The sequence below is a fragment of the Dermacentor variabilis genome, chromosome 2 (assembly GCF_050947875.1).
Source record: "Dermacentor variabilis isolate Ectoservices chromosome 2, ASM5094787v1, whole genome shotgun sequence".
Classification (NCBI taxonomy): Eukaryota; Metazoa; Arthropoda; class Arachnida; order Ixodida; family Ixodidae; genus Dermacentor; species Dermacentor variabilis.
Window position 1 is genome coordinate 112,324,640 of NC_134569.1, and position 6,890 is coordinate 112,331,529.

General features: G+C 44.9%; 1 non-coding gene across 1 annotated transcript; it reads left to right on the forward strand.

Annotated features, from left to right (window-relative positions):
* The first annotated feature begins 559 nt into the window (after positions 1–559).
* Positions 560–633, forward strand: TRNAL-CAA (transfer RNA leucine (anticodon CAA)). The gene has a single exon. It is a non-coding gene; the product is annotated as a tRNA-Leu (tRNA).
* The last annotated feature ends 6,257 nt before the right edge of the window (positions 634–6,890 follow it).

The window sequence follows — 6,890 nt, forward strand, 5'->3', positions numbered from 1 at the left end:
TTCACATAAACAAGATATATATATATATATATATATATATATATATATATATATATGTGTGTGTGTGTGTGTGTGTGTGTGTGTGTGTGTGTGTGTGTGTGTGTGTGTGTGTGTGTGTGTGTGTGTGTGTAACCCCACCTACGTTCCCCACCTGCGGCAAGTTGTTTTTTCATCCACTTTCAATCCTATTAATTTACAGTTTCTTTAATTCAATTAGTCAGTACAAGTAATTTCCGTTGTGTTGTCTTTAGTGTCTTTGTTTGTTGGCTTCTTCTGATGTGATCATTAAAAAAATCGGGCCCCTTGGTTAACCCCATTTCTTCTCGTTCATTACATAAGAGGATCTCCAATCCGGCAACATTGATGCCTTCAGGTACCACGTGTGGGTTTATTGACCGGTTGCCTTCACCCAAAAAGATCACGTACTCCTGACGCCTGCGGTGGAAAGCGTGTTCCACATCCGCATCCAAAGTTTCTGAGTAGTGGCGCTGCTTAACACTCCCAGGGTTAGTTCTAATAGTAACACATAAGTACCCCCAAAAGTGGACGGGAAGACGGCGCCGCGGTAGCTCAATTGGTAGAGCATCGCACGCAAAATGCGAGGGATGTGGGATCGTTCCCCCACCTGCGGCAAGTTGTTTCTTCATCCACTTTCAATTACGTTAATTTATAATTTCTTTAATTCAGTAATTTCCCCTGTGTTGTTTTTGGTGGCTTTTCGGTCACCCCATACGCAAACCGAATACGTGGGTGATGCTGAAAGAATTCTCACTACTCCATTGGGGTAGCGGAGGGCTACATTACTGTACCTTCTTCTTGTCTTTATTTTCATTCTTATCCCACTACATTACTATTATATTTACTGTTTTCACTCTTTCTACGTTGATTTTTCTAGCGCATTTCTTGTTTTTTCTTCTTTGTTTTTTCTACCTTGATCAGTCCTCAGTATTTATCAGAACTGGCTCTGCCCCCGGCCTTTTTGTTCCTGTTTTTGTATTATTTTATGATATTTTGTTATTATATTTACTGGGAAAAATGAAAATTGTATCTCTTACTCTTATTCCTTTACTCATTCTACTGATCTTGCAACGCCTTTGTTTGATCAGGACACCCCGAAATGGCTTTCGAGTTCGTCTACCGTGTAAAAGCACGCGTCACGAATTTATTTTCTTACCCTTCTCATCCCATGGCCCCTTCACGCCCGTCCTGGGAATGTGTCAAATACCTGCACTTTACCACTGATGATGGCAATGACCCCGCAAATTTACCATGAATAACCCCGTTACCAAAGAGTAATCTATTTGGCACTAGCCTCTCTCCCTCAGGACTTTTACTTACTTTTTCTTTTAAAGGGCCCCTCACCAGGCCCCATAGCAACTGTTACTTGTCCTCTAGGGAGCGTTCTGCCGAAAAAATTCTTCAAATCTATTCATTAATAGGCGAGAGATAGAAATATTTCAGTCGCACGAACCCATGATTTCAGAAGGCGAGCTCCACTGCATAGCGAGACGCTCTCTGCACGGGCCCCGTCTAGCCTTCGCATGCGAAATTCCTTCCCTTTGTTCCCCCATACGGGCACTCGAGGACAGCGTAACCCATACTTCAAATTCGGCAAATTCGTTTGGACCCCACCGCGTCGAATGTGCACAATACACTCTGGAGCTCCCTAGGCGTCGCCACGTTAGCGTTTTGACAGCTGTAATTATCCGTGACCACCATCAAAAGCATAGCAGAAACTGCAGCCGTTTCCTTTCTACTAACGTGCGAGTCCAGAGTGGACGTATATTTCGTTTCATACATCAGGTGCAACGCTATGGAAGCTACGCAAGTAGTGCGTTTTCGAAATTTTATCACTCCGCGGGTTCCGACTATGCTTCACTGGGCGCTAGCAGCGTTTGCTCGCGCGAGCATGCACGTGAGGGTGCCGCTACGGGATACAAATAAAAAAACAACGAAGAGCAAATTGCTGCAAAACAACGTGTTAGCAGCCGAATAAGCGCATGATTTGTCTGCTTCTAAGGGCGAATTCTTATTTTCATTCAGAACTGACCTTACATAAAGAACATTTTCACAAAAATCGGTCAAAAGGCGCTGTTTCTAAATGCGAACGCAGCCACTGCAAAAAGTAGCTCTAGGGTGGGAAAGTGGGGCGGGAGGGGGGAAGTGAGAAGGCAAGGAAACTGGAAACGGTGCAGTAGGTTGCTTCTATTTCTGAAAAAAAAAAAAGGCGTCGTGTCGGCTTATAGATCTTGCCAGCTCCTTCCGGAAGTTCACGGAACGTATGATTCTCATGCGTATCGAATGGTGCCTTGAACACCATAAAATTTCAACGAAGCCGTTCATCGAACGACAGTGTCGTCGATCTATTGTCACCTGTAGAATAGCAAAAATCTTGGAAGCGGTTACAGGGTGTCTACTAAGCTGACATCTCCAAATTCCCTGAGTATTCCAGGTTTTCCCAAAATTCGCTGAATGACACAGAACTATGTTTTATGTCAAGATGGGCTGACACCTTGTCGCCCGATACTTTCACTCTCTAGTAATTATGTTAAAAATAAAAATAAAGGACTCATCTAGCTTCAATAGTGAAGAGCAGTGTTTATATTATTTAAAACAAAAACAAAGGGAGGCGTTAGCAAAATGCACAGCGAATAAAATATCTTCGAAAAAGTGGCAAAGTCCATTGCAAATACGAAAAACATGATAAAGCCCATTGCAAATCTAGTCGAACATTTTCAAATACAAATAAAAAAGAGGTTCATACAGATGCAAATATTTTCGAATATGAGCCATTTCTACCAATTGGCAGCAAGCTCATTGGTATGAGAGCCGAACTTTGTCACACGTGGGATTCTCTCTATCAGCAGCTGGAAAGTCAGCCTCAACTGGCCTGGCATATTCTCCGCCTGCGCATAATCCCTCAGTGTTGCGGTTCACTGCTTTAAAGAGCTAATTTTGGTTTGGATGAGGGACACATGCACCTCGGCATCAGCCAACACTTTGTTTTCTTTTTTTTTTTTTGAGCTCAAGTTCCTTCAAGGAAGCGGTGGCACACTTCCTTTACAATTCATTCCTCAATGCGTCAGCCCTTTCGTCCTCATTACGCTGCGCGTTCGCCCCATGGAGCATTTGAAGCATCCTATCGGTCAGTTGCAGAGTCAAAGTCCCAAAAATCGGACAGTCCGAAAAAAATGAATGCATGTTTTTACTGCCCTTAAGGGCTCAAATCACCACAGGCACATCCGAAGAAGCTCTGAAGGTGACAGGAGACGGCGGGCGCACGCGTGTATAATTAAGGAATGCCTACTGTGTCCCGCGACAATTGCCCCTTCTCACGTTTGGTAAGCTTCACAGCAATACTTTGCGTATGCTTCACCGCAAAATGGTGGTGTACTGAGGTGACGCTAACTTTAAAAACCGGCCTTATGCAGCGCGTTGTGCTTTCCGTTTTGAAGCCAATCGCGACGATTACAACGGCGGAGTTGGGGCATTTGCTGACAGCGGCGAATTCTTTCAATGAAAAACATGGCGCCGAACGGCAAGAACCTTGATAGTGAACATCGAAGGAGCTCGGCCTAGCGTTTCCGTGGTGGTGACTAAGGCTAACATCGGATCTGCGTGCGAGAGCGCCGGTTCGAGGCTGCGAGATAATCAAATGGCGGCGGTGGTGGTTTTCATTAAAGCCATTTTGGTCCAGCAGTCAAGGCAAAAAGTCCGGAAAATCGGACGGCGAAGGGTTCTTGCGTCCGAAATTTCAGATGTTCTTATACACTAACTCTACGGGGTACTCCTTCCTCCAGCCGTCAACACGGCGTCAAAGACGATTCGTTATGGTTCCTCTTTTACTCGAGCCAGCATTCGCGCAACTTTTGTTCCCTTTCAATAAAATTACAGCTAATTTCCCCTGATATAAGCACTAATTCCCTGAGTTTTCCCTGAGTATTTCCAGACTATGCAAAATCCCTGAGAATTCCTGGTTTTCCCGGTTGGTAGACACGCTGGATTATTATTTATTTATTTATTTAAAATGCCTTACAGGCCCTTCGACAGGGCATTGAGTAAGGGGGGTAGCAAAAGTGCAAGGTGTCTCGACAGAGTTCAGACATACGGCTCAAATTTGCAATTAACACAAAGAAACGGAGGAAGCGATGATAACGTGGTATGACGGCAACAGGGTGGGCCGGGGCGGGGGGGGGGGGGGGGGTCATATACGTTTGAACACACCCCTCTTTCTGCCGGCTACACCCGGGGGGGGGGGGGGGGGGGTGACAGAAGACCTATGGGCCCCGGGTGCGAGAGGACCTAGCTACGCCACTGGACGGCAATATAAGTTTTGGCAGGAAAGAGGACAAGACGAAGAAAAAACATTGGCTGGCATGATACACATGGAAAAACTGCACACAAGAACTACGAAGCATACCAATTACAATGACGACAGTAAACTTCAAAGATAGACATCACAATATGCGGATTCTAGACGCAGGAACAGTTGGCATTGTTTGAAAGACGCACAATGGCATAGCATGATAAAAAACGCAGGGCCTAATCGCGTGCACAGTAAAAACATTTTTCAATAGAAGAAAAGCAGTCTGGCACAGACTGGAATACTGAGAAAAAGAAAGCAGGAAAACACGTGCAGTGGTACAAAAATATCACAGATGTCATTGGTCTTAAAGCGGTGAAAATAACAAATAAATAGATACGTGGGTGGGATACAGGACACCGCACAACAGGTGAAACAAAATTGAAAAAACCAGTGGTAAATTTGTATTGCGAAAAGAAAGAGTGCAGAAATTGACGGACACTATCGTGGTCTGATTTGGATGCGATGTTGTCTGGAAGACCATTCCACAAAAGTATGACGCGAGGAAGAGCAGATGAGTTGAAGGCGTCAGTTGACCCATATAATCGCGTGAAATTTAAGTGATTATGCAACCGACGTGATGTAATGGAAGGAGCATCAAGGTGATGGGAGTGGTCTGTTGCTGTATGCGTATTTGCGAAAAAGGCATATTTAAATGGGCACTGTCGCGGCGAGCACTAAGAGGTTGAAGTGAGAGATTGAGCTTAATTTGCATTATACTGTTATGATTGTGATAACTGCGGGAAATAAAACGGGCGGTCCTATTCTGAACCGCCTCAAGCATGTTGATTAAATAATTGTGGCAGGGGGACCAACCAGATAGATGCGGCGAAATCAAGGTGCGGGCGAACGAAGGTTTGATGAGCTAGTCGACGCACGTGAGTGGGACAGCTATGTAAATTTCCACGTAAATATACTAAAGATTTTGAAGCTTTTGCGCATATGGTGGCAATACGGTGAGACCAGGAGAGGCCCGGCGTGAAATGAATGCCAAGCTACTTGTAAGCTGATGCCTGCGACCGTGGGTAATTATTAATGGTGTAGCAGTAGTTGGAAATGTTTTGCTTGCGTGTGAAGGAGATTATTTTGCATTTTCCTGTATTCAGCGACATGAGCCCTTTTTAAAACACCAGTTGTTAATTCGGTAAAGGTCGTTCAAGTTGCAGAGTTGAGTGGTCGTCGGCAACGCCAGTGTTTGGACGATATATAATGAAATCGTCAGCGAAGATTCGCATACAGTAAGTAGCATTTATTAGTAGCATTTACGTCTCAGTTCGTGTAGCAGAAATTCGCAAAAGCGACGCGAACCGCGACGATCCACTTCAGCCTCCGGGCTGCTTCCCACCGTAGCGGTACAATTTGACGCCGACATCCCCTTCGCGGTTGTGACAATCCTTAACGCAGCAGTATCTGCGCTTGTTCCTTTTGTTCCCACTTCTCACGAAGGAGAAGCCAAGAGGCCGCGGTGAATCCATTGGAAAATTGGTAACGCAGGCTGTCAGCCGGGCCTGAGCGCGTTTTACGGACAATAATGGTAAATCGGCGGCGAGGGCCTATTCGCAGGTGCTCCCCACCGCTGCTAGATGGCGCGACATGTACAGGCAAACTTCATTGCAGAGAGCCTATTGCAGTCGTCAAGGGCAGAACTTTGAATATTCTGGCGTCACTGCGAGGCAATCTCCATTAAATGAAGTTAACTTGTCGAAACTTATTGTGTCAGCAGCTGAAAAAGCAATGACAAAGGCTATTCAACTTATTGTTACCGTGTTACCGAATACATTTCTCAAATGTTTACCGCTCAAATGACGCAGCTCTTGCAAGCAGCTGAAGTACCAATAACCAAATCGATTACATGTGCTGCAGAACAGATGACCAGTTCAGTCGTAGCTCAGTCGGAGATGGCTAGTTCAGCTCTATCAGACCCAACGTTTGCTCGATCCGATCCTTGCCTTCGCGACAGTCAGACCTCTTTCCTCTTTACCTCCTACTCCCGCTCTCCCTACGACGCTGCGCCGTGCGCCCTGATCCATATATAAACAGGTCATGATACCAGGCCTCAAAAGCGAACTGGGTCTCCAGTAACTTCGCCTTGCCTATATACAAAAAAGGGGGGAATTCTACTTCTGATTTTGGTATCCAAGAGGGTACATTGCGACGGTAGTCGTTAAAAGTAGTTAGATCATCATCACCATAGCTAGCATGCTGTAGTGGAACTGTCACTCCTTGATTTCTGCTTCAACAGACTTAAATTGCTTGGCAACGCATTTTAATCCTGACGTCATAATCTTGCAAGAAATCTGGCTTACTCCTGAGAAATTCTTTATTTTAAAGATTTTCTATCTTTTCGGTTAGATCGTCTTTTACTGGGAAATGGTTTAATGATTTTGTTGTCATCTAAATTCTGTCACAAGGCAAAAATAGCTTTTAGGTTAACGTTTCCAGAATGTGAAATTTTGGCAGTGGATCTCAGCATCCCTAGTTAACGTTCACATTCATTTATAAATGTTTATTTCCCTACGGGCGTTCA